Source organism: Oncorhynchus gorbuscha, linkage group LG24 (genome assembly GCF_021184085.1).
Source record: "Oncorhynchus gorbuscha isolate QuinsamMale2020 ecotype Even-year linkage group LG24, OgorEven_v1.0, whole genome shotgun sequence".
In the NCBI taxonomy this organism is placed as follows: Eukaryota; Metazoa; Chordata; class Actinopteri; order Salmoniformes; family Salmonidae; genus Oncorhynchus; species Oncorhynchus gorbuscha.
This window is the reverse complement of record NC_060196.1, coordinates 51,766,955-51,778,762: the sequence shown is the minus strand read 5'-3', so window position 1 is coordinate 51,778,762 and position 11,808 is coordinate 51,766,955.

Here is an 11,808-nt window from a genome sequence, read left to right as displayed (position 1 = left end):
GTATAGTGAAAACAATAGTGGTCCTAAAACGGAACCTTGAGGAACACCGAAATTTACAGTTGATTTGTCAGAGGATAAAACATTCACAGAGACAAACTGATATCTTTCCGACAGATAAGATCTAAACCAGGCCAGAACATGTCCGTGTAGACCAATTTGGGTTTCCAATCTCTCCAAAAGAATGTGGTGATCGATGGTATCAAAAGCAGCACTAAGGTCAAGGAGCACGAGGACAGATGCAGAGCCTCGGTCCAATGCCATTAAAATGTCATTTACCACCTTCACAAGTGCCGTTTCAGTGCTATGATGGGGTCTAAAACCAGACTGAAGCATTTCGTATACATTGTTTGTCTTCAGGAAGGCAGTGAGTTGCTGCGCAACAGCCTTCTCTAAAATTTTTGAGAGGAATGGAAGATTCGATATAGGCCGATAGTTTTTTATATTTTCTGGGTCAAGGTTTGGCTTTTTCAAGAGAGGCTTTATTACTGCCACTTTTAGTGAGTTTGGTACACATCCAGTGGATAGAGACAACGGCTCTATAACATTTCCCTCTCGCAGCCCAGACATTCACAACGGCTCTATAACATTTCTCTCTCGCAGCCCAGAGACATTCACAACGGCTCTATAACATTTCTCTCTCGCAGCCCAGACATTCACAACGGCTCTGTAACATTTCCCTCTCGCAGCCCAGAGACATTCACAACGGCTCTTTGTCCTGTAACATTCACAACAGCTCTGTAACCCTCGCAGCCCAGAGACATTCACAACAGCTCTGTAACAGCCCAGAGACATTCCCCTCTGCAGCCCAGAGACATTCACAACGGCTCTGTAACATTTCCCTCTCGCAGCCCAGAGACATTCACAACGGCTCTGTAACATTTCCCCCTCGCAGCCCAGAGACATTCACAACGGCTCTGTAACATTTCCCCCTCGCAGCCCAGAGACATTCACAACGGCTCTGTAACATTTCCCTCTCGCAGCCCAGAGACATTCACAACGGCTCTGTAACATTTCTCCCTCGCAGCCCAGAGACATTCACAACGGCTCTGTAACATTTCCCCTCGCAGCCCAGAGACATTCACAACGGCTCTGTAACATTTCCCTCTCGCAGCCCAGAGACATTCACAACGGCTCTGTAACATTTCCCTCTCGCAGCCCAGAGACATTCACAACGGCTCTTTGTCCTGTAACATTTCCCCCTCGCAGCCCAGAGACATTCACAACAGCTCTTTAACATTTCCCCCTCGCAGCACAGAGACATTCACAACGGCTCTGTAACATTTCCCTCTTGCAGCCCAGAGACATTCACAACGGCTCTTTGTCCTGTAACATTTCGGCCTCAACGCCTGGTTTTAGCTAGATTGAATCCAGCTTCATCAATGAACATTAACTCATGAGGCTGTGCAGCTACATCAAACTCCAGGACTCTCTGTAACAGAAAATGTATACACTGTACCGTGAATATGGTGTAACTCAAAACACAGGACCACAATGTCTACATTTCGACACAAGGATGGGGGTGGGGTTGGGGGATGGGTTGGGTCAGACACGTTCAGTCAAAACTACAAGCCAAAGAATGGGGGCACCTGCCTCGGTCACATGCTGTCAAAACTACAAGCTAAAGAATGGGGGCACCTGCCTCAGTCACATGCTGTCAAAACTACAAGCTGCATAATGGGGCACCTGCCTAGGTCACATACTGTCAAAACTACAAGCTACAGAATGGGGGCACCTGCCTAAGTCACATACTGTCAAAACTACAAGCTACAGAATGGGGGCACCTGCCTAAGTCACATACTGTCAAAACTACAAGCTACAGAATGGGGGCACCTGCCTAAGTCACATACTGTCAAAACTACAAGCTACAGAATGGGGGCACCTGCCTAAGTCACATACTGTCAAAACTACAAGCTACAGAATGGGGGCACCTGCCTAGGTCATGTACTGCTTTGTCTGAATGTATCTATGCAGTGCCAATAGAACACAATCTACTGCCGTTACTGTATTACAGTATAGTACAACGACACTTACTTGCACATCGTCATAGTGAAGGTCTTTGACTCTAACTCTGTTCCTCTCAAATGGAACCCTGTACAACTGCTTCCTCGGAAGTTGGTGTTGACACAAGATGCAGCAGAGTGTCGACATACTGACACGGTTGATATTATGGAATGTTGTGTGATCTGTGATGATTTGCTCTCGTAGTTGATGTAGGCGGATGGTGTTGTTTGCCAACACTAGGTTGACAATGGCCAGTTGATGGGTGAACAGACGTTGTCTTCCACCCTCAGGAGGTCGTCTGGCAGTTCTGTAGAAAATGCAAGTATATGATGTCGTTGGTTAGGTTCTTTTTTTACATACTGTACTGTCATACTGTACACAGTAACATCAAAACGGTATTACATGTACTTCACAGCACTATACCTATTTTTTGGTTCACTGAGGAGCATAGACCTAATATTGTAGGACAACATTGTATTGTACCGTGATGCAGAATGATGTGCAACAATTACATAGGTACAGTCTAGTGTAGAAAGTTGAAGACATACCTGTTCTCCAGTCTAAATGTCCGTATTATGGATGCTACCGTGTAGCGACTCAGGTTGGGCTGGACTCTCTGCCTCCCTCATCGTCAGGCCATGATTTATGACATGGGCCACCAAAGCAGCCCTAATGTTGTCCGAAATATGTCTCTTGTCTATTGCCTGTTCCCCTTCTTTGTTCTTGTCCTCATCCTCATCCTCCTTCTCCTCTCTCTCTTCCTCTTCCTCTTCCTCTACCTCTACCTCTACCTCTACCTCTACCTCTACCTCTACCTCTACCTCTACCTCTACCTCTACCTCTTCCTCTTACCCTCGCTCTCACTGCCTCCATGTTTGTAAAGTTCTCACAAAAGAGGTGATCTTACCTGAGGTCTATTTGTAGTGGTAAGGCACAGACTAATTGGTGTTCAATTACTGTAGAAGTGTGTGTGTGTGTGTGTGTGTGTGTGTGTGTGTGTGTGTGTGTGTGTGTGTGTGTGTGTGTGTGTGTGTGTGTGTGTGTGTGTGTGTGTGTGTGTGTGTGTGTGTGTGTGTGTGTGTGTGTGTGTGTGTGTGTGTGTGTGTGTGTGTGTGTGTGTTGCCAATTGCAGTTATGTTTTGAATTTTGAATAGTGTTTTCCCAATGATTGCAAGAGATTTCATTCTTGAACGTGTCTAATGTAAGAAACAGTGTGTAGTGTTTTACAAGTGTGTTGCAGAATTGCAAACAAAGTCAAAGCAGAAAATGTGTTTGTACTTTTGGTGTGGATACAAAAGTTAAGTGTTTGATGCTTTTGTCTCAGCGTTCACTTTCAGTGTGTAAACAATCGGCAAAAAATGTAATCTACAGAGAATACCACTGTTATATACCCAGCATAACACCAGGAGACGATGCTAGGTTGTTTTCCTTGTTGGCTTGATTTTCCCTTTTTTCCAAGCCAAACTGAAGTCCAGAGAGCAGGCAGCTAGTAAAGCCTTCCCTTTCCCGGCCCAGGCCCCTCAAAACAAGCCTCTTTCTGTTGGGGATCTCCATGGAAACCAAGCAACTAACTTGAGGAGGGACATAAAAACCTGCTCTTTAAGGGACTGAAGGAACACCTGCCACCTCTGCAAAATACACTGACACACTGCCACCCCATAACGAAGAGAGGGTTGTGTAAAATTTAAATGAGTCCCCATCCCGAACGTTTGCTCATCCTCCGTGACTTGTTCACTGACTACTCATTATTTTATCTGTTAAAACAGCCACATTTACTGTAAATGATGGCAATAGTGTAGGAATTAGTGGTTCAGTATTGGAGTATTGGTTCAGATTGCAGTACAGTAATGACTGATATGGACTGTTTATCATTCATAGGTTGAAGATACATACATCACTATGGAATCTGCATCAGGTGTGAGAGTTCAAATTCATCAAACCCAGAAAGGTTGTGCAAGTAAGATATTTGGTTGTTTAGGCAGCAGCTTGTAAACACGAACAGGTTCCATTCAAATCCAGCAACTGGATAATCTGGTAGCGATACCATCAAGCCTTCCCCTGGCTGTCACTGTGAAAGCTAAAGCTGACGTTGGACTGCCACCTCCTACATTAACACTTTTAGAACCACAACATAAATAAAAGCAAAGAACAAGTGCTTATTTATCAGCCATCGTTAACCACACCTACATTACTGGGATTGATAGCCACTCCCTCTTTTTAGGTTTAATTGCCCTGACTCTCCAGAGTTCAGGGGTCAAACAGTTTCCCAACAAACATTAGAGAACAACAACAAATAATGTGTGTAGCCATGCAGGAATGCAATCAATTGTTCGGCTTTTGTGATTCAAATGAATTTCCTTCAAGCATCACAATGACTATAAACAAACGGATCTCATCCCCCACCACCAACATTATCACCACAGTGAGTCCCTCACATTTCAGCCATTACATTACATTTAAGTCATTTAGCAGACGCTCTTATCCAGAGCGACTTACAAATTGGTGCATTCACCTTATGACATCCAGTGGAACAGTCACTTTACAATAGTGCATCTAAAACTTAAGGGGGGGGGGGTGAGAGGGATACTTATCCTATCCTAGGTATTCCTTAAAGAGGTGGGGTTTCAGGTGTCTCCGGAAGGTGGTGATTGACTCCGCTGTCCTGGCGTCGTGAGGGAGTTTGTTCCACCATTGGGGGGCCAGAGCAGCGAACAGTTTTGACTGGGCTGAGCGGGAGCTGTACTTCCTCAGTGGTAGGGAGGCGAGCAGGCCAGAGGTGGATGAACGCAGTGCCCTTGTTTGGGTGTAGGGCCTGATCAGAGCCTGGAGGTACTGAGGTGCCGTTCCCCTCACAGCTCCGTAGGCAAGCACCATGGTCTTGTAGCGGATGCGAGCTTCAACTGGAAGCCAGTGGAGAGAACGGAGGAGCGGGGTGACGTGAGAGAACTTGGGAAGGTTGAACACCAGACGGGCTGCGGCGTTCTGGATGAGTTGAAGGGGTTTAATGGCACAGGCGGGGTGCCCAGCCAACAGCGAGTTGCAGTAATCCAGACGGGAGATGACAAGTGCCTGGATTAGGACCTGCGCCGCTTCCTGTGTGAGGCAGGGTCGTACTCTGCGGATGTTGTAGAGCATGAACCTACAGGAACGGGCCACCGCCTTGATGTTGGTTGAGAACGACAGGGTGTTGTCCAGGATCACGCCAAGGTTCTTGGCGCTCTGGGAGGAGGACACAATGGAGTTGTCAACCGTGATGGCGAGATCATGGAACGGGCAGTCCTTCCCCGGGAGGAAGAGCAGCTCCGTCTTGCCAAGGTTCAGCTTGAGGTGGTGATCCGTCATCCACACTGATATGTCTGCCAGACATGCAGAGATGCGATTCGCCACCTGGTCATCAGAAGGGGGAAAGGAGAAGATTAATTGTGTGTCGTCTGTATAGCAATGATAAGAGAGACCATGTGAGGTTATGACAGAGCCAAGTGACTTGGTGTATAGCGAGAATAGGAGAGGGCCAAGAACAGAGCCCTGGGGGACACCAGTGGTGAGAGCGCGTGGTGAGGAGACAGATTCTCGCCACGCCACCTGGTAGGAGCGACCTGTCAGGTAGGACGCAATCCAAGCGTGGGCCGCGCCGGAGATGCCCAACTCGGAGAGGGTGGAGAGGAGGATCTGATGGTTCACAGTATCGAAGGCAGCCGATAGATCTAGAAGGATGAGAGCAGAGGAGAGAGAGTTAGCTTTAGCAGTGCGGAGCGCCTCCGTGATACAGAGGAGAGCAGTCTCAGTTGAATGACTAGTCTTGAAACCTGACTGATTTGGATCAAGAAGGTCATTCAGAGAGAGATAGCGGGAGAGCTGGCCAAGGACGGCACGTTCAAGAGTTTTGGAGAGAAAAGAAAGAAGGGATACTGGTCTGTAATTGTTGACATCGGAGGGATCGAGTGTAGGTTTTTTCAGAAGGGGTGCAACTCTCGCTCTCTTGAAGACGGAAGGGACGTAGCCAGCGGTCAGGGATGAGTTGATGAGCGAGGTGAGGTAAGGGAGAAGGTCTCCGGAAATGGTCTGGAGAAGAGAGGAGGGGATAGGGTCAAGCGGGCAGGTTGTTGGGCGGCCGGCCGTCACAAGACGCGAGATTTCATCTGGAGAGAGAGGGGAGAAAGAGGTCAGAGCACAGGGTAGGGCAGTGTGAGCAGAACCAGCGGTGTCGTTTGACTTAGCAAACGAGGATCGGATGTCATCGACCTTCTTTTCAGCCATTATATTTACTTTTGCCCTCACACACACAATCACACCCCAAACATTCTCATCAACAAGTGGCATGCAGGGATCATCCATCCAGCCAAGCCACCCAGCCAGCCTCATTTTAGCCTGCCCTGCCAGAGGCGCTATGCTCTCGGATGCGTCCCCAATGGTACCCTATTCTATTTATAGTGCACTACTACAATTTGAACAGCGCCCATAGGGCTATAAATAGATAATATGTTCAATGTAGAACCCTCTGTGGAAAGGATTCTTCCTATACATTCAACCCAAAAGGGTTATACTTGGGACCAAAAGGGTTCTTCAAAGGGTTCTCCAATAGGGACAGTCAAATAACTATTTTAGGTTCTAGGAGTGTACTGGAAGTGGAATGCTCAGGACTACTTGGTTCTACCAGATAGTTGTTAATTTCTCTCTCTCTCTCTCTCTCTCTCTCTCTCTCTCTCTCTCTCTCTCTCTCTCTCTCTCTCTCTCTCTCTCTCTCTCTCTCTCTCTCTCTCTCTCTCTCTCTCTCTCTCACACAATGAAATGAAATTACATTCAAAGTGCTTTATTGGCATGGAAAAAATTATGTTTACATTGCCAAAGTAAGTGGAATAGTCATCTCTCTCTCTCTCTCTCTCTCTCTCTCTCTCTCTCTCTCTCTCTCTCTCTCTCTCTCTCTCTCTCTCTAGCTTTCTCGGTCTCTCTCTCTCTCTCTCTCTCTCTCTAGCTTTCTCTCTCTCTCTCTCTCTCTCTCTCTCTCTCTCTCTCTCTCTAGCTCTCTCGGTCTCTCTCTCGGTCTCTCTCTCGGTCTCTCTCTCTCTCTCTCTCTCTCTCTCTCTCTCTCTCTCTCTCTCTCTCTAGCTTTCTCGGTCTCTCTCTCTCTCTCTCTCTCTCTCTCTCTCTCTCTAGCTTTCTCGGTCTCTCTCTCTCTCTCTCTCTCTCTCTCTCTCTCTCTCTCTCTCTCTCTCTCTCTCTCTCTCTCTCTCTCTCTAGCTCTCTCGGTCTCTCTCTCGGTCTCTCTCTCTCGCTCTCTCTCTCACGCTCTCTCTCTCGCTCTCTCTCTTTCTCGATGTGTTCTTTGTTCCTTAACGGTTCATTAATGATTAACTGGTCTGTCATTATCCCCTCTCAGCCCAGCTGTCTACTGTTGATACAGTCTGATGCCTCCCTCCCCGCTCCTCCCCAGAACTCCCCACTCCTCATCGCTCCATTCATGTGTTAAGGTGACAGCTGCTCCTCACATTCCGCTGAAAATTAACCAACGACCCAGAAAAAACGGACAAATAATAATTGACAGATTTGTTCATTTGAGGCTTGTAGAGTAATCTGCGCACACAGCACCAAATCAGCTAGGGATGTTAAGGCAGTCACGAGAAACTATGTGTAGAGCTGCTGGTGCAGTAAGAGGAAGATTATAGGCTGGCTACCTTACCATGTTCATATCTCATGTCGTAACTAATTATTTTATTGGTGTCACTCATATCAAAATAGATAGGATTAAAGGGGGGTTGTGTTGTGCACTCCTTTTAATTAAAACAATTGATCAATACGGCTGTAATATGTTTCTCAGTCTATTCTGTAATGAACAGCTAGATTGACTCCAGGGCTCAGTTTTCATTGGATTATGTCATACTGTAAGAAAACAGGGACTGGTAACATTGACATTACAAGAAAAACAAATGCCCTCCTTTTCTCAGAGTGTAACCCAATACATGTAAATTATCCAGATTGGTTGCATGGCAACCCTTTGTTGTTATGACATATTGTGATGTTAAGTGTTGCCATACTGGTAAGAAAAAAGCACCATGTCTTTGTCACAAATTGTTACAGATGAAGATCTTAATTTTATCACCCTTTTCTTGCTGATACATTTCCAAAGCAGGAAATGCAAACTTGTAGAGCATTCAAGATTTGAACAGGCTACTAAAGTTTGTCATTTCCACTTTAAAATGTCAGACTTAATTTGCCCGAATGAAAAATGGACCAATCCTTACAAAAAATGTCCATAATACACAAAATAATTCACATTTCCAGTTGCAGCAGGATTCCATTTCATGCTGTGGCAAACTGGCTCAATTTAAGATCGTACACCTGTATGTCACCATCGGTAGCAACCGTTTTAAAGCGAACGTGTTTCATATCAAACCTTGTCTAATTGTAAAGTCATCAATGAATGCTGGCAAGTTAAGTCATATACTGTAAGTGGAAAAGAAGTAAAATGCCATATCATATTTCCAGAGGAAAGGGACTTTGATTGGGTCATGAAAGGCACCGCCATGCTTGGAGTGACAGAGTTCAACACCATAGTGCCCTCAAAGCTCATCACTAAGCTAAGGAACCTGGGACTAAACACCTCCCTCTGCAACTGGATCCTGGACTTCCTGACAGGCCGCCCCCAGGTGGTAAGGGAAGGTAACAACACACCCGCCACGCTGATCCTCAATAAGGGGGCCCCTCAGGGGTGCGTGCTCAGTCCCCTTCTGTACTCCCTGTTCACTCATGACTGCATGGCCAGGCACGAATCCAACACCATCATTAAGTTTGCTGATGACACAACAGTGGTCGGCCTGATCACCGACAGCGATGAGACAGCCTATAGGGAGTAAGTCAGAGACCTGACAATGTGGTGCAAGGACAACAACCTCTCCCTCAATGTGATCAAGACAAAGGAGATGATTGTGGACTACAGGAAAATAAGGACCGAGCATGCCCTCATTCTCATCGACGGGGCTGAAGTGGAGCAGGTTGAGAGCTTCAAGGCCCTTGGCGTCTACATCACCAGCAAACTAACATGGTCCAAGCACACCAAGAAAGATGTGAAGAGGGCACAACAAAACCTACTCCCCCTCAAGAAACTGAAAATATTTGGCAATGGTCCTCAGATCCTCAAAAGGTTCTACAACTGCACCATCGAGAGCATCACTGCCTGGTATGCCAACTGCTCGGCCTCCGACCGCAAGGCACTACAGAGTGTAGTGCGTATGGCCCAGTACATCACCGGGGCCAAGCTTCCGGCCATCCAGGACCTCTTTACCAGGCAGTGTCAGAGGAAGGCCATAAAAATTGTCAAAGACTCCAGCCACCCTAATCATAGACTCTTCTCTCTGGTACCGCATGGCAAGCAGTACCAGAGCACCAAGTCTCAGGCCAAGAGGCTCCTAAACAGTTTCTACCCCCAAACCATAAGACTCCCGAACAGCTAATCAAATGGCTACCTAGACTATTTGCATTGCCCCCCCCCCCCCACGCTGCTGCTACTCTCTGTTATTATCTATGCATAGCCACTTTAATAACTCCACCTATACGTATGTACATAATTACCTCAATCAAATGTTATTACTCACATGCGCCGAATACAACAAGTGTAGAGCTTACAGTGAAATGCTTACTTACAAGCACTTAACCAATAATGCATTTTTTTTTAAAGTAAGAGTTAAGAAAATATTTACTAAACAAACAATAAATGAATCCAAATTTGAAAAAGTAAAAATAAGAAAAGAAAAAATTGACAAATAATTGAAGAACAATCATAAAATAACAGTAACAAGAGTACAGTAAATTCGGAAAAGTATTCAGACCCCTTAACTTTTTCAAAATGTTGTTACATAATAGCCTTATTCTAAAATTGATTAAATTAAATTTCCCCTCATCATAACACACAATACCCCTTAATGACAAAGCAAAAACAGGTTTTTAGAATTCTTTGCAAATTTATGAAAAATAAAAAACAGACATACCTTATTTACATAAGTATTCTGACGCTTCGCTATGAGACCATTTAAGTCATGTTTCCATTGAAACTAACCCTAACCCAATCTGGGGAAGGGTTCCAAAAAAATGTCTGCAGCATTTGAAGGTCCCAAAGAATACAATGGCCTACATCATTCTTAAATGGAAGAAGTTTGGAACCACCAAGACTCTTCCTAGAGCTGGCCACCCAGCCAAACTGAGCAATTCGGGGGAGAAGGGCCTCAGGGAGGTGACCAAGAGCCCAATGGTAACTCTGGCAGAACTCCAGAGTTCCTCTGTGGAGATGCGAGAACCTTCCAGAAGGACAACCATCCCTGCAGCACTCCACCAATCAGGGCCTTATGGTAGAATGGCCAGATGGAAGCCACTCCTCAGTAAAAGCAACGACAGCTCGCTTGGAGCCAAAAGCCACATAAAGACTCTCAGACCATGAGAAACAAGATTCTCTGGTCTGATGAAACCAAGAATGAACTCTATTGCCTGAATGCCAAGGGTCATGTCTGGAGTAAACCTGCCACTATCCCTATGGTTAAGCAAGGTGGTGGCAGCATCATGCTGTGGGGAAGTTTTTCACCGGCAGGGACTGGGAGACTAGTCAAGATAGAGGCAAAGATGAACGGAGCAATGTACAGAGAGATCCTTGATGAAAACCTAAACCTAACCCAGAGCTGTCACGACTCCCACCGAAGGTTGCTCCCCTGCCTGTTCGGGTGGTGCGGGTGGTGCTGCCTGTTCGGGTGGCGGTGCCACTGAAGGTGGCTCCCCTCGTCGCCGGTCTACTAGCTGCCACTGAGGTGGCGGTGGCTCCCCTGCCTGTTCGGGTGGGCGCTCGGCGGTCGCTGCCACTGAAGGTGGCTCCCCGCCTGCCGGGTGGCGCTCGGCTAGCTGCCACTGAAGGTGGCTCCCCTGCCTGTTCGGGTGGCGCTCGGCGGTCGTCGTCGCCGGTCTACTAGCTGCCACTGAAGGTGGCTCCCCTGCCCTGCCTGTTCGGGTGGCCACTGAAGGTGGCTCCCCTGCCTGTTCGGGTGGGCGGCGGTCGTCGTCGCCGGTCTACTAGCTGCCACTGAAGGTGGCTCCCCTGCCCGGGTGGCCTCGGCGGTTCGGGTGGCGCTGCCACTGAAGGTGGCTCCCCTGCCTGTTCGTCGTCGTCGCTGCCACTGAAGGTGGCTCCCCTGCCGGTCTACTAGCTGCCACTGAAGGTGGCTCCCCTGCCTGTTCTGAAGGTGGTGGCGCTCGGCGGTCGTCTGAAGGTGGTCGCCGGTCTACTAGCTGCCACTGAAGGTGGCTCCCCTGCCTGTTCGGGTGGGTGCTCGGCGGTAGCTGCCACTGAAGGTGGCTCCCCTGCCTGTTCGCGGCGGTCTACTAGCTGCCACTGAAGGTGGCTCCCCTGCCTGTTCGGGTGGTGCTCGGCGGTCGTCGTCGCCGGTCTACTAGCTGCCACTGAAGGTGGCTCCCCTGCCTGTTCGGGTGGTGCTCGGGTGGCGCTCGCGGGCGGGCTGCCACTGAAGGTGGCTCCCCTGCCTGTTCGGGTGGCGCTCGGCGGTCGTCGTCGCCGGTCTACTAGCTGCCACTGAAGGTGGCTCCCCTGCCTGTTCGGGTGGTGCTCGGCGGTCGTCGTCGCCGGTCTACTAGCTGCCACTGAAGGTGGCTCCCCTGCCTGTTTGGGTGGTGCTCGGCGGTGTCGTCGTCGCCGGTCTACTAGCTGCCACTGAAGGTGGCTCCCCTGCCTGTTCGGGTGGGTCGGCGGCTCGTCGCGGTCTACTAGCTGCCACTGAAGGTGGCTCCCCCTGCCGTACTAGCTGCCACTGAAGG